Raw genomic sequence first — 25647 nt, forward strand, 5'->3', positions numbered from 1 at the left:
ATTACTAGAACCACATCAAAAGTAACAACACATTTAGATCATAGCAAGATCAGAAAGAACATACAGATACAATTTTGGGTGCTTGTAGAAAGCTTTGTGTTATTTGGGCTAATGAGTTGATATTCAAGTAAAACACAAAATATTTATAAGCTTTACATGAAATTTTTCAGTGACTAGATATCTCTTCCTCTCTCTCTCCCCCCACCATTCTGTCCCTCTCTCCCCCTCTTCCCCTCTCCCCTTCTCCCTTCCTTTCTGGGATTGCCCAGCCATTGGCTTGTTTGCTGACACTTGCCTCTTCAGGAGGCGGCCTTCAATGCCCAGTTCTCAAACAGCAAAGTCTGTAGTCTCATTTAGAAGGAGCAAGTTTAGGAAGATACAAGATAATGATTCCTTCTCATTCCGCTAGAATTTGAACACACAAATGTAAAAAGCCCATTAACTCTGTTTCTAAAAAACCAGAAAAGCAAAATGTCACAAGAAGTGAGAGCAACTCCAATGCAGCTTCAGTTACTAAAGGAGCTCCGTCCCTTCACTGTTTGTTCTGGGAACTTTTCAATCACTTAGCATTGGCAAAGCTTCAGAACAAAGACAGTAATTACCAAATAAAAATTGCCTTCTCAGTGCATTGTCTGTGTTCACAGTTTGGCATGAACAGATTTATGATCCTTTCATTCCAATAGGAACTACCAGTCTGCCTTTCACTTCAAATAGCCTATTCATCTCAGCATAAAAACAGCTCAAATACACTAGCAGAATATGCTGCCTCTGCAGCCAGGGCTGCAGACAGCAGGAGTCAGCTTCTTCCAGCAGCCCCAAATATAACTGGCTTTAAGGAACTACAAAACAAAGGCTCGACAAAGCACTTACATCATTTCTGAAAAACAGCAATTATTTAGCTCCAGTTCCTTTGACTACTCTGCATCTTTATCCAAAATTAAATTAATTCTGTTGTGTACAAAATAGCCAAAATGCAGATTACTGTGGGCGATTTGGGCTTAAATAATGATCTGTGGCTGCTATTCAGATACATAGATTGATCCTTTCTAGTCCTTGGCGGGGGCAATGTCAGAGGGGGGCTGGTTTTTTGGCTTCATGAAGTTAAACATAGCATAAAGACACACTTGAACATAAACAAGCGAATTGGTGGCAGTTCACTTGACTCCCAATAACTATCAGCAAAACATCTTATGCTGCCCTCAGTCCTATACTTGAAATAAATGTGTATGCTTGTGGAATCATAAAACAACATTCATAGAGAGTAAATTCATAAAAAGAAGTCACTAGAAAATATAGACCCTCATAGAAAACTACGTACACATGGATACATACATGTTAAAACATATGAAACAATTCCCAACTCGACAGTTTCCAGCCACAATTTTCTCATTGATGTGTATCTTACCTTGTTATCATAGTAATGAGGGACTTGCAAGTGGCCCTGTTGGCTTGTTGCCATCAGTGTATAAAAACTGCCTCCTTGGTCTCTCCCAACTAAACACTCACTTTAACTATTCAGTGAACAGGGTTGTGTGACTATAACAGAGTGGCATCCTGAAAAGGCACTTTTAAACCTTGAGAAGCATTGTCTTTGTGCCTGTAGCTAAGCCTATGTATGACAACATGGAACTCTCTTGACCTTATTAAATCTCAGGATGCCTTTTCTTAGTTTTTTTTTTAAATTTTTTATACATAATTAATTTTGCCTGTGTGGATAGTGTGCCTGCATGTATCTCTGTGTACCATGTGTGTGCCTGGTGCCCATGGAGGCCAGAAGAGAGTGACAGATCCCTTGGAACTGAGTTATGGATGGTTGTGAGCTGCCCTATTGGTGTTGGGAACTGACCCTGAGTCCTCTGGAAGAGCAGCAAGAGCTCTTTAACCACTCAGCCATCTCTCCAGGTCCAGGGTGCCTTTTAAAAATTTATTAAGTATTTTAGTCAGTGGAAGAGATTGAATCTTGGGCTTCACACATATGAGACAAACTCTCTGCCATGAGCCATATTCCCAGGGTTTTTGGCAACAGAATCTCACTAAGGTGCCCAGGCTGTCTTGAAGTCACTCTGTAACCCAAGCAGGCTATGAACTTGTCATCTTCCTGCCTCCTCCTTTGTAGCTGAAATTAGAACCTACAAGACCAGGCCCAACTAGGATGCTATTTTTATTTTCATTTGTATGTTGACATAGGGTCTCATGTATTACAGGCTTGCCTCAAATCTGCAATGTGGTCAAGAACAGCCTTGAATTTCTTATCTTCCTGCCTCTCCATTTTCAAAGGCTGACATTACAGGCTTGTACCACCACACCCAGTAGTGTTCACAAAACTTTGGGCATGCTAGGCAAGCCTTCCACCAACTGAGCCACATCCCTGTCTCCATTAGTTTGTTTTATTTCGTTGATTAGTTTTTGGGGGTTTGGAGATAAAGTCTCACACTCTAAAGCACAGACCAGCTTGAAACTCGCTATACTACAGACCAAACTAACTTCAAACTTACAGCAATCCTTCTGCCTCAGTCTCCGGGGTGCTGAGATTAGAGGTAAGAGACCCATGCCCAGCTAGGATGCTATTTTTTAAATGCTGTGTAGAGAACTGTTCTTGATTATCTCTCTCATCACACTCTTCCATAGAGAGATGATTTGATGAGCCAATCAGCTACAGCTGGATGGGCTTCTTAGCAATACTCTGCCCTGCTTGAAGAATTAAGCCTCCAAGAATCCCCATAGTAAGTGAATCAGTTGAACTTTTTAGCCCAGGAACACATAGCTTAACCACAGGGCTTTTCTCTTTTACTGAAACACTAAACAACTTCTGTACTCAGTATTTCTCAAGCACATGTGAGTAAGCACTAGACTAGTGTGTCTCCAAGCTTGCTTCCATAGCTAACATTCTATAATGAATTCTAGGCTCAGATGCCACTTTATGAACTGGTAACCATGAGTCTCCATCAGCCAATTGCTAAAGAGCTTGAGAATTTTTCAAAGTCAGGGCACTTTTTTGTCATGAAAGTCCTTTCCCTCCCCATTATTCATCTTCCATGTGCATGAATTGTCTACAATCCCCAGACATCAGGCCAATGTCTCCAGTCATACAACTCTACATTCTGTCAAGTGTGTCATTGGTTGGAGGTCCCCTGGTACATGTTGTTCATACAGCATCACTACTCTCACCTCAAAGGGAATAAGAGATAGTTTGTTTTAGAACCAAATATGAGTGATTGTGGCTCAAGAACCCAGATTCATGGCACCCCAAATGCCGTGTTCCAATATGGGAACAGTGTCATCAAGTTTTTACAAGAACAAAACAAAAGAAAGTCATAAGTTAAGACATTGTAAAATATGTCGTGGGGCTAGAGAAAGGTCCTCGTGGTTAAGAGTATGTACTGCTCTTGCAGAGGACTGGAGTTCGGTTCCCAGAAAACATATCTGGAAGCTCACTACCACATGTAACTACAGTTCCAGAGAATCTGATGCTCTCCTTCATGGAAAGCTACATACACACACACACACACACACACACACACACACACACACACACACACACACCAGGTAGATGGGTTCCAGTAAATTGGGGGAAGCTCTGCTATAGGCTTTTGATGCTATCTGATGATATTCTTAACCATTGGGTTAATGGAAGCCAGTAGTCTACGTTCCAAAAAGATTTCACATAGTAGTTAAGTCAAACACAGAGATAGGCAATGAATGGCTGTTAAAGGGGGATAAAGATAGCCCAAGCTAATCTGGCTCCAGATCTGCAACATTCTAACAATCATTAAAATTCCAATCAACCAATCAGCTTCATAGAATCTTTACTTCAGGTGAGGCTTCTTTCTGGGACCTTCGATTCACAATGCAGATTAAGGGTCAGTTCTGAGGAATTGGCCTATAAATATAAAGCAACAATATTCTGCCCTAATTCCCATCTTTGCAAATCAAGCTTCTAAAACATCTTCATCACTGCTATAACCTCCTGTGTTACTTGCCTTATGCAACTTTGCCTGTCTGTCTGCTTTAAATGCCAGTTGTTCATATTTTACTCTCTCCAGCTTCTCTCACTGGCACACCCAGAGAAGAGTTATCACCTACCACCAATAGAGTAGCCATTTCCATATCTAAGGCCTGATTTTTTCCTCTGCATTCTGTTTTTCCATTTCATTTACATTTCTTTTTTCTAGAATTCCTCTCTCCTGACTTTCAATGGCTTTGATTACTCTGCTCTGGACTCGCTCCAAATGAACTAAAGTTCCCAGTTTGAATACAGTGCTTCCATGGAGATCAGATGAACAGAGCATTGGCTCTTAAATCTGGCTGAACATCAGAATCATACTTTGTAAACTATGGATTACTAAATCCCACACAGCCATGTGATAAACATTGCATTTTCTTAGACTTTCTGTTCTTAAGTAACAGGATTTCATTGGGCCAAAGAACAACTTTGGCCTACTTCCTCATGAGGTTTGTGACGAGGAACAGCTAGCCACAATGGCTCTCTCTCAAATATTAACTTTCCTTGGTTAGAGAAGCCATCAGGAAAAACAGCCATCATACTACAAAAACTGTATTGATTTTCATTTGAATGGATTCCTTCCAGGCCCCCTCTCAGCTTTTATGCTACTGGGAGGCCTTTGCAGTCCCACACAACTTCACCAACAGCTCTCACAGTTCACACATTCTGAAGGGGTTGTGCACACTGAATAGCTTTGCTAGCATCCTCCGTGAGCTTTTAGGTTGTGGAGTCCTTCATTCTTCCTCCTACTGGAACTAAATCAATTTCAGTTAGAATTAACATTTGGAACAAGTGCTTGCTATATACCTCTGTGTATATAGCATTTCCCACTAATCGGTAGCTACAGTGGAGGTCCCTTCAACTTTGTGGACACTTGGAACCTGCTTGCCTCTACCACAAATGTATAATACAATAGCTGCCTTTGTGCTGAAAAAAAAATGTTTTCCTGAATGACATTTGGAACAGTCTGAAGGCAGAAGTTATGCCTGAAATATATTTACATTTCCTTTAGGAAATGTCAATGGTCTTTAGTGAGTGCAAAATGCAAAACACAAATGCAATTAAGCCCTCTAACTAACTAATTGACTGACTTACAGATAAGGAAGTTGAGGCCCAGGACATTAGAGTGACTCATGAAAAGAAAAATAGGGGGATTGGGGATTTAGCTCAGTGGTAGAGCAAGCGCAAGGCCATGGGTTCAATCCTCTGCTCAAAAAAAAAAAAAAAGAAAAGAAAAGAAAAGAAAAGAAAGGAAAAGAAAAGAAAAGAAAGGAAAAGAAAAATGGGTAACTAAGTGAAGTTGTGGACTAGCATAGGTCCTGGGCTTTTTTTTGCTTGATCCACCAGGGTAGGTAAATGGCCAGCAACACAAAGTAAAAGCCCTTCCCCACTGAAATCTTGAAAGGTGTGTTTTGGGAAGGTTGGAATGTCCCAGCCAAGGAAAAGAGAGGAGTGGCACCATCAGTAAGCTGAGGACTAACTCTGCTTTCTGAGTCAGGCAGTCTCAGTGACCAAGCACTTATGCAGACACGGGTACATTGACACTGGCAGGAGTCATAGCGTTTGGATAAATTAGTTGATCGAGTACTTTTTGACGCAAGCTACTGCAAGTCCAAACGCTTGGCCTCATCCCAGACACAGATATCACATTAAGAATTAGCAGTATAAGCCTTCTCCTGGTGTCCTTGACCCCTCTGGCTCACACAATCAACTAACCTGGGCTCATACAGGCTCCCAGAGACTGAACCAACAACCAGGGAGCCTGTGTGAGACTGACCTAAGCACTCTGCATATATGTTACAATTGTATAACTTGATCCTCTTGTAGGACTCCTAACAAGAGTTGTCTCCAACTCTTTTACTGGCTTCTGGGACCCTACTCGTCATACTGAGTCACCTTGCCCCAGCCTTAATACATGGGGAGGTGCTTAGTCTTACTGCAACTTGATACGCCATGTTTTGTTGATACTCATAAAAGACCCTGCCCTTTCCTGAATACAGAGAGAAGAGGAGGTGACTGGGGGTGAGGGACTAGGAGGGGAGGATTGGGGGGAGAGGCTGTAGCTGGGATGTAAAATAAATAGATGAATAAAAAGAGAATTAGCTATAACCAGTAGTGGTGGCACACACCTTTAATCCCAGCACTCAGGAGGCAGAGGCAGGTGGATCTGTGAGTCCGAGGCAAGCCTGGTCTACAGAGTGAATTCCAGGACAACCAGGGCTGCACAGAGAAACCATGTCTCTGGCAAAAAAAAAAAAAAAAAGAATTAACAATAAATAATAACAAGGGAGATTTCCATTCCATTGGCTGCACTTGACAATGCTTACATTCCTTTAGCAAGACGTCATCAGAAGGTTTCTCCTGCAAACTGATGGCCATCTCATTCTTGTTTGCTATCCTTAAATCCAAGTGCACCTTGCAGCATCTCAGTGTTATTGCTGCCACTGCTGTTTCTATCACTGGTGGATGCTGGGACACTAAGCCCCCAACCAAGCTTTCACCAAGCTAAATTAGCCCAGAGTTAGATCTAAAAGAAATATCCTATGAGGAAGGGGCTATAAGTATAGCCACAACTCAGTTCCAGTAAACCCAGGTACTGTGGAACATAAAAGGCTATTTATTAGCCAAATTTCAGGGAGGAAGAAAACAAAACAGTGACCAAATCTGTAAGTTTGTTCTTTGGAGATGGCTCCCAAAGCCATGATAGCCTTCCTCACTCCAAAGCCAATACTTGGGGAGTGGTGTGGTGGGGGGAAGGTTGGGGCTTCAGAGGCCCTGCTTAGACCAAGTGTGACTTCTTTGGTCTCATGTGCCTACAAAACTCTTCAAGCTCAATTGCAAATGAGTCAGCAGAGTGTTCTGGAACAACCAAGGACAAGATGTTGCCTTTAGGAGACTATTTATTTGGTTGCTACATAATACTCTAGGTTAATTAGGAGCAAGAATGAGAGAAGCTATTTGGAAAAAGTGATAGCAGCTTGAAAGCCTCACCCACCCCCTGAGCTAATGCAGGAAGAAGCATTCTAGCTCTGTGCAATTCATTATTTTGAGGAGGTGAAAGAAAGTGACATCAACCAAATATTATTACAAAATCTTTGATTGTATTGGCCCAGATATCAGTCTCATAAAGTCAAGATTACAGAAAAATAAAAGAATTGGCTCAACATTTGAATCAACCCTTCATATTTCAAAGTATTATTTATGTCCAGCGTGGCTCCAGAATGTTATGTGTATCAAGAGCAAACTCTTGCCAGCATACAAGTTAATATGGCTTAGAAACATCTTTTCTCATTTTCTGAATCTTTCTACACATGGCAAAATGACAAGGGTGGGGGGTAAATTCTTTCAATAAGCTCAGTAAACTGGGTTTATAGTGATGCTTATAGTGATTTCTTAAGAAACCTTGGTCTCAAAGAAAGAAAAAGATTGGAGCAGAGAGGAAGGGAGCCTTTGCTTTTGGAAATCTACCTGTCTTCATACGACAACCTTAATGCTGCTCCTGAGACTATTTCATCTCTCTTCTTGGTCATTAGTTGCCTCAATTATATTAGTCCTTTCCCTTCAGTATTTATACATCCTCCCATATTCAACACCAGCTTAACCTTATGTCATCTGTTCTCCTTCCTCCAAACCGTTTTGAAGCACTTTCCAGACTTTATGTTCTTTTATCCACAAATAGTTAATTATATATGTCTGAAAAGCAATAGTCATTTTTTTTAATCCAACCAGGCTGGGAATACAGTTGAGTGGTAACATGTTTCCTTCACATGTATGAGGCCCTGAGTTCCACACTGTCCTAGTTAGAGTTTCTGTAGCTGTGAAGAGACACCATGGCCACAGCAACTCTTTAATAAGGAAGCACTCAATTGGGGCTGGCTTACAGTTCAGAGGTTTAGTCCATAATGGTCACGTTGGGAAACACAATGGTATGCAGGCAGACACGATGCTAGAGAACAGGCAGCAGGAAGAGAAGAGCTCTGGCAGTTTGGCCTGTGCTTCTGAAACCTAAAAGCTCACCCCCAGTGTCACTTCCTTCAACAAGACCACACCTCCTAATAGTGCCACCCCCTATGAGCCTATGGGGACATTTTCATTCAAATCACCATACATGCCCAGTACCAGATATGTATATAAATGTACAAATATGTATGTATTTTATACATACATACATAAAACCATAATGTATTTATTAAAACTAAAATATTAGCGTTTTTATCAAAGTCCACTTACTGACTCTATATTTCTCACTAGAAAACATATTATAAACTAGCCAGGTAGACAAAAAAGATTGCTTGGTCCTTTACTTTGGCCACTTGTTTGCCACGTATCACACGCCCTCATAAGGAGGGTGTGCCCATCCCTGTTCTCTCACAAGATGATGCATGGTGTCTGGACATGAGAAAAAAAGCAGGAATGGTATCCCTCTTCAATGCTGTGCTGTAAACACTGAACCTAGAGGCTGCATTCACACAAGGATGCTTTGGGGTTACTTGTTCGATTTATTAGAGATATGCTGGGGCTGGAGAGATGGCTCAGAGGTTAAGAGCACTGACTGCTCTTCCAGAGGTCCTGAGTTCAATTTCCAGCAACCACATGGTGGCTCACAATCATCTGTAATGAGATCTGGTGCCCTCTTCTGTATACATAATAAATAAATAAATCTTTGCGGCAGCACACGCCTTTAATCCCAGCACTCGGGAGGCAAAGGCAGGTGGATCTTTGTGAGTTCAAGGCCAGCCTGGTCTACAGAGGGAGATCCAGGAAAGGCGCAAAGCTACACATAGAAACCCTGTCTCAAAAAAACAAAGAGAGAGAGAGAGAGAGAGAGAGAGAGAGAGAGAGAGAGAGAGAGAGAGAGATGCTAGTAACCTTCATTGTGAAGGCTTACAACAACAGATCACTCCTTCAACGTGGACTCCGCAGGTGCAAGGACAGGGAATATTGTGGATAAAACAGCTTTCTAGAAATGTCTTAGCTTCATTGGAAAATAGCCAGCACTTGCTTCTATTATTGGCCCTAATTGAGTCTAAAAAAAAAATAGCCCACAGGTCACATGATGACCAAGATAGCTAAGAATGAGCATCCGAACTGAACTGTAAACTTATTGAAAACACTATGATTCTTAAAATGTATTTCTGCAACTCCTTCACACCATTCTCAAGAAGGAACTCTGTAGATAACAAATTTTGTATAAAAACATCAAGAAGATGAGCATATGTGGAACTTAAACCAAAGAAATACCTTAAAGGCTCTTGCATTTGCTTTATGTGTGGTGGTTCTGTTTGCCCTTTAGAGGGTTTGAAAAACTGCACCAGGAACCTGCAGGTTATGTCCTCAGAAGAGCACTGAAGAAGAAGGGGAAGACCCCAGTTTCCAAGACACTCAACAAACTTAGATCCAAACTGGATTACCTGGTAGAACAAGCAATCCTCTAGCCTTCTGCGAGCCCACAACTTCCAGCTGGTGCTAGAATTTAGCCAAAGTAAAAGATTATCCAACAGTTAAGAGTACTGCTTGTTCTTCCAGAGGACCCAGGTTCAATTCCCAGTGCCCACATGGCAGCTCACAACCATCTTAACTCCAGCTGCAGGGGATCCAAAGCCCTCTTCTGACCTCCAGAGGCACAAGCCAACAAGTATTGCACATACACACATTCAGGCAAAACACTCATACACATATAAAATAAAATAAAATAAAATAAAATAAAATAAAATAAAATAAAATAAAATAAAATGAAGGGCTACCTGAGCACCTGCAATCCATGCCTTTGAGATCTCCTTTACAGAGAACAGGACCATCCAGATTTTTCCCTGAGCATGGCAGCAGCATAAGCAATCGATTAAAAATACAGTTGGGCTCTTCAGCCTTGGCACCACTGACATATGGAGCCAGACAGTACCTTTCTGAGGCTGCCCTATGCCCTGTAGGTTGTCTGCACTGTCGCTGGCTTCTATCCATTGGATGGCGGGAACATTCTCTCTCCACAAGGTATGAAAACAAACACATCTCCAGACATTGTCAGATGATCTCCGTCTAGTGTGGGGCATGACAAAATGAATCCCAGTTAATCACCACTGAAATACAGTGCTGTTAACTGTGTGAAACATAAGATGGCGAATGGATATAAAAATAGAGTAAATTAGGGGCAATTCTTCAAGGAAACCACTGCCATCGTGTCATCGTTACTAGAAATTTTTTTTAAAATGCAGAAATCATAACTACACATTAAATAATAAATGAAAGCTACCTTCATATTGAAAACGTCCCTGAGGACTTAGAACATTTGTGATTCCGAGTGATAGGAAAAAAGACTGTTCACAGTGCATTCTGTGGTTTACTGACAAGAACGTTCCCTAGCTTGGGGCTACGGTTGCCATGCTCCAGCTCTCAGCTGGCAGTCTTTGTCAGCCACCCCCCCCCCAAATCCCCACATTGTCTCAACTTGTGCTTGGAACTATAGGAAGGTGAGTCTTGGAGCCGAAAGGAAGGCAGTCTCACCAGAGGAGTAGAATGCAGGCCCAGACCCTTGAGACCACTCAGCTTGAATGTCTATGGCTTCAAGTGCCCATAAGCATAGAGAAGAGGTTTTTAAATGATATTCAACTCACCCGAGGCCTGGTCATGTTTTGTTTTGTTTTGTTTTTTTATTGCTAGAGATTGTAAAGAAGCCAAACTGAATTCAAGAGTGCTGTATAAAGCAGTTATGAGCCTGCACTGTTATGTGAATATTGAAGACAACGAAGTTATATGTGTGTGTGTGTATATAAAATGGTCATTATGTGAATGCATACACATGCATATGCATATGGAGTATCAATTAATCTCTGTAAGTACCTAAGGCGATGGCAGTGACGGGGGTAGTTTAAAAACATTAACTACAAATTGAAGCCGAGACACTGATCAGAGAAAAATGATCTGTAATCCTGAGAAAGAACCATCTGTCATGGCTGGAGGCTCAAGCAGAGAAGAGATAAGTGGAGAGGCCTCAGGAACAGATGGAGTGGCTTGAACCCCCACACAGAGCAGAGGGTACAACAGCTGGGGCAGATTCATCCAGATGGATGACTATGACGTCATGTTTCAGATTATACCCAAGTGAGTGGCTGAAAGCTCCAAGGAAGTCCAGGCCAACATGGAGGCACTTCACAGATGGTGTACACCTCAGAATTCCATAAGGGTGAAAATACAGCCCCATCATGCCTTGTTGACCTTTCTAGAATGAGTAGGAGGAAGGATCGAACCTCTGTATCCCTTCTTTACTCTTTGTTTCTGGACTAAATATATAGAAATAAGGAGAGAAATTGAGACTATTGGCTTACGTCTTTATTATGTTCTATTGTTTGCTCTCTAAATTACATGATGAAGGAAATAATTCAGATTTTCATGCATAGATCCAACAAAGTGATTTCACAGTCCAAGATTCAGGAAAAGGGAGTGCTCTCAAGGTTAACTTAATCCAATCTTCTTTCTAGTAACCCTGCACAAACTTCAAACAGCAAATCAGAAGGTGGTGCTCCTTTCAAATAAGAAACCCTAGTGCCTAGTTCAGGCAAGCCATGGAGTCTTGTAAAATTAACAAAGTCACAGATTCCATCTTCTTTGTTCCCATTGTGTTGTCTTCATTCTTGTGTTTTCCAACACTTGCTTGGTTGTTACAACAATCTCTTCTAGATCTCTTCTCATTTTTAAAATTTTTCTTTTGTGCTCCAGTGATATATTATTTGTGCTGAAATGTGGTGATATTTCATTTGTATGTTAATAAATAAAATTTGCCTGGAGATCAGAGGTAATAGCAAGCCATTAACACAAAAGTCAGTGATAGCACATGCCCTTAATCTGATCACATGGCAGGTAGGGTCTCTGTGTGTCCAAGGAAACACTAGGGAACAGCAAAGCATGATAACACATGCCTTTAATCTCAGTACCAACCATAGAGACCTAGAGGTCTGTACAGACAGGCAGTAACAAGGAAGTGAGGTAGCTGGGCTAAGAGCCAATGAGAGGGCAGAACAGCAAAGCAATAAAAGCCTGGGTAGACAGGAAGTAGCTCTCTTGGGAAGCCACGGCTGAATGGTGAGTTAAGGCTAGGTGGTGGCTCTCGCTATTTCCCTGATCTCTAAGGCTTTTACCCCTGTATTTGGCTCTGTGTTTCTTATTTAATAAGACCGTTTAGAAATTCGTCTACAGAATTCTATTCATAACATCCTTTTAGAAAACTGGAGTCTGGGTCTAGTTATGTAGCTCAGTTGATAGAATACTTGTCTAGCATGCACCAAGCCCTAGAAATTCAATCCTCTTCTGGCTGAAGTTTCTGTGGCATCTCTAAGAGAACTTGAGCCATCTTAAAATGACAGATATTTCCCTGCATGTTTTTAGAGGCTCTATGATTTTAACTTTTATATGTAGGTCAATTATTCATCTTAAATTAACTATCTGCATGTGATATAAGTGTCAAAGTTTTCTTTTTTTATGTACATCCAAGAACTGGGACTATAGCTCAGTTGGTAGTATGCTTGCACAGCAGGCAATAAGGCCTGACTTCAGTTCCCAGCACGTCACAAACTGGGATTAGTGGGATACACCTTTAATCCCTGCACTAGAGACATAAAGGCAGGAGGATCAGAAGTTCAGTCATCCCAAACGACATCGAGTTCAAGGCCAGTCTATGCTACATGAGCTCCTGTCTCAAAACAAATCTGTTTGTATTACTACAAGTATTGTATGCCTAACTATTTTCAAAGGTTTTCAAATGTTGGATATTTTTCTTTTTGTTTTTGTTTTATCCTGACAGAGGACAAATGAAAATTATCAGGGCAATAAAATCTTACATATGTAGCCAGATTTTAACAAAACTTTTTTTTTTCAGAGAAATCACATCAGCACAGTGAGTCATGGTGCCTCATTCCAAGCTGTGGTGTAGATTACTGCAAAGCCATGTGCAGTTACTTTTTTGCTGAATAGAACACATCACCTCTCATAAAAGGATATGTGTTGGTATTAATATAAATGTTTTCTCTTTGATAAATGAAGACATTAAGAGAAGCCAGGAGACAGTATATGGTACTCTTTTTTATAATTCCTCTGGGTCTTTCATAGTAGAGACAAATCGTTTGGTCGTTTTTTGAGGCACACATTCTATTCAACCAGTATATGAATGAGGATTGTGGTTTTTGCCTTGGATAAACTGTAGTATAGATTGTTTGCTGTTCTGGAAATTCCTAACACCACTAGTTTTCAATATGTCACAGCTGCCCCAACAGGCAATGGTAACGATGACATTCTTGGTAATCCTACACCAGGCACTGGAAGTTAATATCTTCTGCTCCAGCTATGCACAGAGTAAAACTGCATTCTAATTGTTGTACATTATCTTTTTCTTTCTCTTTCACATACTATAGGAACAACATTATTTGGGATTTAAAAGATTGTATAGTTAGGTTTTTAATATTAATTTTTAATTATGTGTCGGTAGGTATGTGTGTGCATGTACATAAGTGCAGGTGCCCCAGGAAGCCAGTGACACCAGATGCCCTGAAACTGGAGTTACAAAGGGTTGTGAGCTAGCTGACCAGTGAGAGCTGGGAACTGAACTCAGGCTCTCTAGAAGAGCAACAAATGCTCTTAACCACTGAATGATGTCTCCAGGCTCTAGAGTTAGGTTTTGATTATGTATACATTTCATTTCAGGATAGAAAAGCAATTGTTACAAAATAAGTTATTAAAAAGGAGCAATAAGTGTGATAAGGTTGGAGATCAGGCTTAAATTTCTTTAAAGTACTAGGACCTAAGTTTCTTGAAAGAAAGTTGAGAATGAAAATTTCATTTATTTCACTTTTCATTCAGGCTATGGTCTCCTTTCTCAGCATCACTGGAGGTTCTAGCTCAGCTTAACTTGAGGCTACCCAACCTCGGGATTTTTTTTAGCCAAGTAAGTCTTTTTGGAGGCAGGAGTGAACTGTGTGAGGTTCAGCAATAAGAAGCTTCTTATCTACTAAATGCCAGGAGTAACCCACCCCCCAAAGTTGAAACAACTGGATATATCTCCAAATGACCCCTGGTGGAGTAAAATTGCCCCCATTTAAGAACTTCTGACTTAAGGCAACTTTAATCCGGATTTCATTTCAGAGTCCAAGTTCTAGCAAAGTTTCTCAAAACACAATTTCCACATCAAAGAAAAATTATGAGATTCTCCTCCCCTTGGGTACCATCAGGAAGTACAAACCAGAATGTGGACAAGTCAAGTAATGGGCAAATGTACAAATTCAAAGGCTACAAAAACCTCGATCTCAACTCAGTCTATGAGCAATGTGTGACTGCAATTTAACCTCACTAACCTTTAGATCATCATCAGCAAACTGAGTGAGAATCATGTCACAACCAGAGTTCTCATGAAGATGAATTATGATCCTGTGTTCAAGGAGCTCACAGAGCCATAGGCTTTACTTATCTCTGTAATGCCTTCTTATCCTAATCCTAGCTGAGTGCTTACAGCTTGTGGGAACTAAGGAGCCATCCCTGGCAAATGCTTTGAACTATTGCTATGGATGGCCTGCAGCTCAACCCAGCTGCCATCCTTATCATGGGCTTAACTGTGACTTCAGCCCTTTGATTGTGGAAGCCCAGACTCCTTCTTTCCTGTTCCCTTCCTTTCAAGTGATCACTATAACCCCAGGGATCAAAGACTAAAAAGAAAAAATAGAGATGGATGTAGTTCAGGGATAGAGAATTTTATTAGCTCAAACAAAGCCCTAGATCAAAGCCTCAGTATCACAGAGGTAGAAGGGAAGAGAGGAGAGAGAGAAAGATGGAGGGTGGAAAAGAAGGAGGAGAGAAAAGAGAGGGGATGAGGGGAGATAGAAAGAGAGAATGAGTCACAGACATTCTAATTAATAACTTTAGCAACCACAGGCCCATTTCTTCCATAAGACATCTTCTACAGGTAGCCTCCATCCCACCCCATTTCATTTCCATGTGCAGCACTTTCAGCTATAAATCTAAAGAGGTCAAGTCACTTGGCCAACGTGACACAGCTAGCAAGTATTTGAACCCAGTATGATCAAAGTACATGCTTCAACACATAGGATGTGTCAACCCAGGAAGTTTAGGACATTATGAATTTTAAAAAAGCTACACTTACCTACCTATCTCAGTGTTTTTGTTGTCTTACTAAGAATGTGTAAAAACACAATGAAAATACACATTAGGAATTCTTGGGGAGGAGGCATCACCAAAGTTCGTTCATTTTGAGTGTGTGTGTATAACTTTGGAGACACAGACAAGAGAGGAAATTAAGAAGCAAAATATTCTTTATACCTGTACTGATTCATCATTAAGTTAGTAACAACCACAAAAAAACACAATATTCCATTTTGTAACACTTTGTTTAATACTTAAGCTGCCCAACTTCCAAAGAAAAATTATTTGGAAAGTACACTACTCAGAATTATTGCATTCCCTTCAGTTATGGGCTTATCCATGTTTTTAGATAGCTAGGAAATCTGCACAACAGTAACAGAAAAGTGGTTATTCATAAGGATCCATACATCATTTTCCACTGGCTACCTCAAGAAAGAACAATGGAAATCAAGGCATACTAGATTTTTCATAGAGTTAGCAAAGCCAGTACTGACCAAGAATGATTGAAGCTGTCTACCAAGGAGAACAAGACATTGGAGGTTCCTCAACAAAACAAGGTAGACCCATTTACCTCATGGACTTGGAGCATCTTGGAGCTTACTAGCAGAATCATGTACTGGCAAGGCAAACAAAAAAACAAAAAACACAAAACCATGAGAAAACACTATACCTATACTTGTCAATGAGGAGCCTGAAATTTTGAGTGAAGAGAACATTCATTCAAAAAGTAGCAGAACCAAGAGAGCAGGAGTGTCAAGCTTCTAATTGATTTCACATCACTGGTTCTTTCCTTGCAGTATCTTTCTTTGGGCAGAGTTCGGAGTGTCCTTTGACAGTGGTACCAAGAGAACAGAAGCATGCCTGGGGTGTCTGTTCAGTTAATGTCCCCAGATGGTGCTTATCAAATCCATGACACAACATAAAGCCACAAACACCCCTTTCCTTCCCATTCACTGGCTCCAAACGTCTTTGAAAATAGAGGTCAGCCACTTTTGTCCTGCTAGGCTCTCTTCTGCTTACTTCAAAGGAGGTAGAGTTCAAAGGGAAAAGGCAATGTGGAGGCCCATTGTTCAGGCATGGGCTGGCTGCATTCCCAAGGCCTCAAGGGAACTGGGGGTTGAGGACCATGTCCACTTGATTAGATCTTCAACCAGCCTTTCATGAGGCAATTCTCTCATTCAGGAGGAAGAACAGAATCTTTCTCCCCACACTCAATATATCATGCCTGGTCCCTTGCTTTCTCCTCCTGGCTGTGATGTTTTGTAAGTCACTAGATATTTATGAAGAGATTCCCCAATGCTTTTAATAACTCCCACATTTGTGTGCACTGCTGAAGCATGATACTTCTTTTTCTTCAGCTTTAAATCATGCAACTGGTTCTTACATCCCAGCGCTGTTACAGGATTAACTGTAATTCTTTATTAAGTGAGTTGGAGATTCTGGGTGTACTTAGTTCCTTAGGGAATTTCTATCACAAAAAACTCACAGCAGCCAAATAGTGTCCCCCACTAGCACCATGCAAATTATTTCAAGCAAAAGTCCTTCAGATTTAACAGAATAGAATTAAAGAGGCAAATGGTACATCCACCAATAAGGGTGTCTCATAGGCCTATATCTCTATAGCCTTTTTTCCTTTATTGTGAATGGGAGCAGGAAGATCTTCAGACTCTGAAGTATGATAATTGAGCTCAAATAATGACACTTTGAGTGCCTGTATATGTTATCCTTGAAACAAATCCTCCCTCACCCAATAGCATCACTCAGATTAATAAACATTGAGTACCTCACTGCCTAGGGGAATGAAGAGTCAGGAACAGCTTCATTAAGCGGTTCTGGATTTTCATGAGGTTACAATCAAGATGTTAGCTGAATCTTTGTTCATCTGAAATCTTGACCAGGGTTCAGGGATTTACTTCCAGCATGGCTACCTCACGGTTGTTGACAGGTCTCAGTTTCTCACCAAGTGGACCTGTCCATAATGCTGCTTGAGTGTCACAAGAAAAATGAGTAAACTAGTTCCCAAAGTCACACAGCATCACTGCTGTCATATTCTTTGAGATAGAAGTGAGTCACTGTTTGCCCCAAACTCAAGAAGAAAATGAGATTCTATACTTTAAAAGTGGGGAGTTCGAAATAATTCATGGGCTTATTTTAAGCCATACACTTAAGTGGTCTACCAATCAGCTTTCGTATACTATTCCATATCAGCTCCAAACCAGCCAAGCCCCAGTGATCATGAACACAGGAGTACAGCCCCAACTAAAGCATTCTGAGACACTGGATAGAAGACATCTAAAACAGTGTATGCACCTTGCCCTGCTTCTTCATTTCTTTTTAATGTGTTTTCACTGGAATGGAGCAACATGGATATACTTAATGAGGTCACTGCTTTAGGAACAAACTGTCTGTTTAATTGAGTTGTACAGGACAGATGTAAGCTGACACTTAGAAATGCTCATTAAAAAATAATATTCTTGTACCTCAGACCCAAAGGAAAAACCATGGAGGTTAATAATATGTTTTATGTAGAGAATCACATTTGGGGGCAACTAAATCATCTACTTTTTAGAGCTATTTTTCTTTGTTTATGTTGCTTTTTCTGAAAATGAAATTGTGAAAAGTTTTAAGCCTTTAGGAAACTGAAAGAATGGCACAGTAAACATTGGTATATCCCCAGATTCAATTTTTACCATATTTGCTCATGTATTCTCCTCCCTCCCTCCACTCTCTCCCTTCTCTCTCTCTCTCTCTCTCTCTCTCTCTCTCTCTCTCTCTCTCTCTCTCTCTCTCTCCCCCTCCCTCTCCCTCTCTCTCTCCCTTTTTCCCTCCCACTCTCTCCCCCCTCTCCCCCTCTCCTCCCTTTCTCTCTCTCTCCCTCCCTCCCTCCTCCCTCTCTGTCTCTCTCTCTCTGTCTCTCTCTCTCTCTCTCTCTCTCTCTCTCTCTCTCTCTCTCTCTCACACACACACACACACACACACACACACACACACACACACAGAAGCACAGCTCCATACAGAGCATTGCTTTGTTGCTGTTGCTCACCCATTTGAAAGTAAGTTGAAAACATTGTGACACATCAGTCATAAATACAGCTCTCCCAAACAAGAAATCATCCTATATAACCTAATCCCTTCCATAGCTGAGAGAATTAGCAGTGAGTAAACGAAACTGTCAAAGTGGCCCCAAAGCTAGCTTGCATGTACATTTAAGCTTAAGACACACTAACTAGAAAACTGAGGGACGAAAAGTGAGGGGCTCTTCCCAGCACTGTCCAGCCACCACTATGGGGGAGCTGAGCAAAGACGTCAGGCTTCAGCAGCTTTTCAATGATGTCCAATTTGCCATCTGCTAGGCATTTACTCCTCTCGTGAGTTACCTGGGATTTATGGGCGGCTAAGATGCTGGAATGCCTGACCTATTCATTTTAAGCCTACTTTGGAGATAAAGGACTGTTTGGTCATCTGGATTTGGAAACAATTCAACATGGACTGTGTGTACCCTGGCTGCATGAGATAGGAGACATTGTTTGGATGAACCCATGTCAGAGTGGAATCACTACTACAGACTATCAAAAGAAATATTTTTAAAATAAAAAGAATGGAAATTAGAGATCATAACTCCCTGAACAAAATAAGAAACTACATCCAAAGACTAGAGAGATGTCTCAGTAGTTAATATCATTTGCTTCTCTTTTACCGAAGACTCAGGTTTGAGTACCAGTACCCACAAAACAATCTAGAACTCCTTTTCAGGGTAGCTGATGCCTTCTCATGGAAGCACCTGGAATACAAGTGGAACCCAGACATGCATGTAGGCAAAACAGATACACAGAAAATAAAATAAAATTTTAAAAAGGAAATTACCTCCATACTGATATTATTAAATAAGTAAGTTGGGAAAAGAGGAAAAACCATGTTCTTACAGGAAATCTACCATTAAATAGAAGGAAGAATGAAAGAATGACTTCTAAACTCTCCTAAGATATCTTTTCCCAAGAAGCTTCCATAAGCCAAAGACAAGTGAACATGGCTGGTTTCACATTGTGAGAAATGGAGGCATTTTCTATCAAAGGCAGTCAGGTAAGGAACCGTATTTCTTGAATTGCCTACTTCCCCTGTGAGCCGATGAACCAGTCTTGTCAGATTGTGAAGTTGGGCTTCTGCCTATGGGATGAGATGCAGGCAGCATGCACACTAGTGATAGAGACAGAAGCCATTTTGGCCAGTGTGTTCACTAGCCTGCATTTGTCCCCTCGTGTGACACCAAGATTATTCTTTCCCCAGCAATGTTCCTAAGTAACTTGACTAGTTCATCTCTGACCAGGTGATGCTTCTACTTGGCTTGCTGTTTTAAAATGCAGAATTTATTACTATTATTTAGATACAGGAATGCCAACAGATCAGGAGCATACCTTAACTGATCACACTGAACCTACTTCTGAAGAGAAAAGGACCTAGGATCAAAGCCACACAGAGAGGAAAGGCCAATGCAGGAGAGGGTTAGGAGTAGCCCTTTTGTATATGAAAGATATACTTGTAGGCCAGTAATCGCTAATGATTGGATAGTCCTGGGAAGTGCTTTCTCTACAAGGTCACAAAGGAACTAAGATGTCAAAGCAGATGCAATACCTGGTGAATATGCACACACAAACTGTGGAACTACTTATTTAATTTTCCAAGGTGACTGACGCACTTGTGTGGCTGGTGGCCTGACATCTCAAGTCTTTTCCAGATGGACTTTTCCAAGGGTCTTAAAAGTCTCCCATTTATGTGATTTTGGTCTCTCAGTGGTAGAGTACTTTTCCATTATACATAAAATCTTAGGTTTTATCTCTGGTACCTTCAAACAGACAAAAACATCTCCCAATTCTGAACAAAAAAATGTTAGCCACTAAGCTAAGACAGGAAACTTTAGGCCAAACTTCTCTATTAGTGCATATTAGAAGCATCCCTTCCTTTTCTTTCAACATTTTTGGGGAAACTGAGCATGCCCAGAGGTGTTCCTGTCTGTCCTTTTTATGACAAAAACTGAGCGTGCATGGAGGTGTTCCTTTCCTCCATTTTAGCATTTTGAACATATGATCCATGACCTTGACTTAAACATGCCCCAAAATGTGTTCAGCATGTTTCCCTCTTGAACTACACCCTTAGGGTGAGCATGCCCCTAAAGTACTTTTTTATTATGAATCCTTTCTGTTCAGTTAGAGAAAGAAACAGAAAAGCAAAATGGAAGCCCTTGTGTGAAGGACACACTAAGGTTTCAGTAACTTGTGTCACAGCCTGTAGGTCTTAGGCTAGAGAAATGACAAGACCCCAACTCACAGAAGAGCAGGAAATATGTGAGGAAAACAGATAAAGGAGGTTGCTGTTTGCTTCACTGTTTTCCTCAGGGTTTTGCCTATCACCCATTGAATGAACTTGAATTTTTTTTTTGTTTTTTGAGACAGGGTTTCTCTGTGTAGATTTGTGCCTTTCCTGGATCTCACTCTGTAGACAAGGCTGGCCTTGAACTCACAAAGATCTGCCTGCCTCTGCCTCTCGAGTGCTGGGATTAAAGGCGTGCACCACCACTGCCCGGCTTGAACTTAAATTTTTATACCACGTTACTTCTCATTAATAATTAAAATTACATGAGTTTCTATAACTTAAGACAAGCTTTCTTTCCAGTTTGGATTGAAACTCCTGTATATTATTGGCATTGTGCTTCACAAAATAAGCAGTACATTAATTCAATCAGTATTTTTGGAGCCATTCAGTATGCTAGGCACTGGGGGGAAATATATATATATGGGCCCTAAGCCAGATGGCAAGCAACATACAAAGAGATGCAAGACTCTAATAAAGATAAGTGTTGCAAGTCACAAAGAACTAAGACTGGGCAAAGTTTCTTGAAAGGAATGTGCATCAGATGGTGATTGCCCAAAATAGTATATCCATAGCTGTGTTTGAAGCTTCATATAGTGATGAAGTATTCTGGGGTGAAGATAAAGCTCAAAAGCAAGGCACAAAGGTCCTCTGTGAATCCTAAGAGAGGTCAACAGGGGAGAAAGAAAGTGTCAAATGGCATGAGCTCAAAAGAGGTTCCATTTTCTGAAGAATGTTGAGAATGGTTAGAAAGACAAAATGAAGAAAAGGAGGATTGTGAAAAAGTAAACACAAAAAATTTTCATTTTATGTAATGTGGGGGTGGTATATGAGTGTTCACGCATGTATTAATGCATGTGGAGGCCTGAAATGTATACTGACTGTCTGCCTCCATTTCTTTCCACTGTATTTGTTAAGGCAGAGTCTGCCTGAAACCAGAGCTTACCAACTGCAGCTAGCCTAGCTAGCCAGCTTCCCCTGGGGCCCTTGTCTCTACCTCCCGAGTCTTGGCATTACCAGTGGCAACCATACCTGCCTGGCTTATTACAAGTGGGCTGAGGATCTAAACTGGAGTTCTCAAATTGCATGGCAAGTGCTTTACCACCAAACTATTATTTCTAGTGTCCCTAGAGTGCCCATGAGTCTCTGTTCTCTCTTACTAGAAGTCAATACAATATAGAACTGCCTGAAGAGATTCAGTGTGGGTCAGCATTGCACTCAGAAACATGTTGCTAATGAGCCACTCCTATCTCTAGACTTCCTTCCTGTGGCTTCATGCTTTGTCTATCATCCCCATAAGCAACTTGCCAAATGGTGCTTTCCATCCCAATCCTAGTGCCTTCTCCTGCACAATTTGTTCCCCATTTCATGTGCTTCTTTCAACAACAGATTTGCTTTCAGAAGAGCAGCCTGGAGGAACAGCAAGCACAATATGCAGTCCGTCGAGCACAGAGGGCGTTCCCAACAACCCAGTCCCTGCTCAGAAAAATCAGAACAATTGTTCTAACTGATTTTCTCAGAAACCGCATTTGATTTGCAACCCAATGATTTTGATTGATAAAAGCAATATGCCTTAATGGTTCCTGTTCTCTGAACTTTCAAAAAATAGAGTGCATACTAACAAGCTTATTAAGATAATGAAATCTGTGGTACATTACAGTCTCGAGGTAGAAATTGCCATTTATGAAAGCTAGATCCTTCCTTCTACCTAGTGAGAGAAGATGCTCAACTTGAAGAGCCTTTGGCAGGAATTTTTGATGAAACTCCAGTCAGCCCAAGGCTTCCTCCCCATGGAAGTTGGTATCTACCCATCTGGAGATGTGCAATTCGAAAACAGGTACCCAGAGGTCACTGAGATTTTCAAGGAAACAAGTAACTTCTCAATGACAAGATGTTTGTCTAACTTCTCCATTTTTCCCTGTAGGAAATTTGATTCTGCCTTGAAAGACTTTGGAAGTATATGTGATAATAGCTGTTATAGAAAACAAATATCATAATAGGTATGAAGCTCAAGTTCCAGAAAAGAAAAATTGATTTTTTAAAGGAAACCTCAAAAAATACACACGTTTCCTTGTATTTAGTCTTGAAAAACTAAAAACAAATCAATAGATAGAGGCTTGCATGACCCTTATTGGATTCCATGAGCTGCAAATGTATTATTAGATACATAGTGACATGAAAAAAGAGGTACTTATGCTTGTGGACATTGAAAAAGATACCCATACAAAATCAGAATTAAGACACCCACTGGCTGTTCCTAGAAATGTGTCAAAATCAGGTGAAGAGTAAATGACACCAAGATGAGGATGGCATTGTAAGGATGTGACAGAGTAAGTAGATAGGCTAATAAAAAGATAAAAATAGATAGAGCATCGTGCAAGATTACCATGGTGTTGGAGACAAGCTTTGATGAAACAAAGAGGTGACTATTGATTTGAGCCTTCTTATTCAGGTTAGCTACCCAAGAAACTTTTCATCAACCTAGTAAAAAGCAAAGTGTTGTGTGCCAGTTCTCAGGTCTGGGAACCAGAGATTCCACAATCCCATTCTAGAAAGGATGACCGACCACAAGTATTACAGACATGGATGACTTCATATTTCTGTCTAGAAAGAAAGAATTAGTATGTGGCTCTCAAGAAGTGTTTGAGCAAATATCTGCAGATTCATCAACCTCTCACACTTGCAGGAAGTGACTCAGAGGTCAGATTTGGTGGCCCATACAGCTGCACCTTCCTTGGAATGTCATGAGTCATGAGGGCATCAGCTGGATAAGAAGACCTCACAGGCCTTGTTCATTTTGATCTTTTTTTGTGGATTTCTTTAGTATTATTATTAAAATATAGTTGCATCATTTCCCCCATATAGACACTGCATTCAACTAACCCAATTCCAACAAAACCCACAGGGAGATAGGGAGGAAAAATAACTGACAAAAGAGAAAAGTCATCCCTTTTTAAACCTTTTAGTCAGTACTAAAGAATAAAATGAGGACTTTTAAGGAGCACTCCCCAAAATACGTTTAAAATTATTTGTGTGCTATCACAGGCTCTGAGAGTTCATGTGTGTATCAGCTCTGTTGTGTCTGGAAAGCATTATTTTCTTTGAGTCATCTGCCACCTCTGGATTTTACAATCTTACAGTCTTCTCTACCTCATAGATCCCTGAGCCTTGACGGGAGGGATGTGACATAGGTTCCCATTTAAGAATGAGTGCTCCAAAGTCTCTGACTCTCTATATGTTGTCTAGTTGTGGATCTTTGTAATTGTACCCATCTACTATCATAAGAAGCTTCTCTGATGAAGGATGAGTAAGGCAATATATCCTTTCATGGCTATGTTCATTAGCAAAAATGTAGTAGGTTTTCCATTAGGACCTATGACCTACCTAGTCTCGTGTTCTTACCCTCATTAATAGTATCAAGTATGGACTCCATTTTCATGGAGAAGGCCTTAAATCTAAACAAAAGGTAGGAGTACCTTTTTGAACTTATAACTCAGCACATAGGCCCCAATAGCAACCAAAATGAAACAAAGACCTAGTCCATCAAAGACCTGGTCCATAGGTCTTGGTAAACATTTTTGCAGAGCTCAAACATTTTTGATAGAAGGTGCTAGCTTAATCATTCATGTTGTATACTTGTGATGTGGGATAATGCTTGTGTACATTGGTTAATAAATAAAATGCTAATTGGCCAGTAGCCAGGCAGGAAGTATAGGTGGGATGAGTAGATGAAGAGAATTCTGGGAAGAGGAAGGCTAAGTCAGGAATCACCAGCCAGACACAGAAAAAGCAAGATGTCAAGGCGAACTAAGAAAAGGCAACAAGCCACATGGCTAAACATAGATAAGAATTATGGGTTAATGTAAGTGTAAGAGCTAGTCAGTAATAAGCTTGAGCTAATAGCCATACAGTTGATAATTAATACAAGCCTCTGTGTGTTTACTTGGGTCTAAGTGGCTGCGGACAGGCGGGTGAGAGAGATTTGACCTAACGTCAGGCCAGATGGGACACGAGAAAACTTCAGCTACAAATAGCACCAAAATGTGGAGCAAAAGTTTCCACCTAAAACCTGAGAAAGCTTTAAAAATTAGAATCTAAAACAGAGCTAAAAACAGCTTTCTAGCTGTATCTATCAGGCAAACCCTGAGCTACAGTATGGCAGGTTTGCAGTGGCATATGGGCTTGACCTGCAGAGATGTAGCAGGAATCTTAATAGGTCTTATTAATAAAATCAAACCTGAGGCCAGTTATTGGGGTGAATGCTGGAAGATCAGAGAAGCAGAGCAAGCCACAGCTTCCTCACCTCATCAGTTCCTCAGCTGGTCTTGTTTCCTCAGACTGGAAGCTTCTGAGTCCTCATCCACAATGGCTCTCAGCTGAACTGTGCTGCTCTAAAGCCTGAATGCTTAACCAGCCAAAATGCTTCTAGTTTCTGGCCTCTATGCCTTATATAATCTTTCTCTTTCTGCCCCCACTCCCTGGGATTAAAGGCATGTGTCACCATGCTGGCTGTATCCTTGAACACACAGAGATCCACCTAGCTCTGCCTCCCAAGTGCTGGGATTAAAGGTGTGCACCACCACCGCCCAGCTTCTGCTACGGCTTGCTCTGACCCATTTTCTAGCCACCATTTTTGGCTCTGTATCTAGTGGCTGTCTATTCTCTGACCCCAGATAAATGTATTAGGGTGCACAATATTTTTGGGGAACACAATACCTCCACAATGGTGGATTCCCGCTGCAGTACACACAGGTGCCTCTAAGTCACAGTATGCTGTGTAGTGGATTTAGCTTTTGCTAATAGACAAAAAAAAAAAAAAAAGGTTTTTGGGCTACACACTGCTTTGATAGAGACATAGACCCACTGCCTCCCAGAGTCGGTGGGAAATTATCTCTGCCACATTGGCAAGCTGAGGTGGGTGGAGCCAGCAGCCAAAGCTGCCATTTTAGTCCTAGTAATATTGCAGTTTAAAGCAATAGCTTTACAATAAAACAGATTCAGATGAGATAAACCCTAAACTGTTTACATGTGTGTAAAAATGTGCATAGGCTTAAAAGAAAGAGGAAAAGGAGGATAGAGAATTATATAAAGAAATAGTTTTAAAAAATAAAGTCTTTAAGGAGTAAGTAAAAGTAATATAAAAA

At 40.9% G+C, this 25647-nt stretch overlaps 1 pseudogene; it reads left to right on the plus strand.

Annotated features, from left to right (window-relative positions):
• Positions 1-18423: 18423 nt before the first annotated feature.
• Positions 18424-18585, plus strand: LOC118574645 (annotated as a pseudogene).
• Positions 18586-25647: the final 7062 nt, after the last annotated feature.

Source organism: Onychomys torridus, chromosome X (assembly GCF_903995425.1).
Source record: "Onychomys torridus chromosome X, mOncTor1.1, whole genome shotgun sequence".
In the NCBI taxonomy this organism is placed as follows: domain Eukaryota; kingdom Metazoa; phylum Chordata; class Mammalia; order Rodentia; family Cricetidae; genus Onychomys; species Onychomys torridus.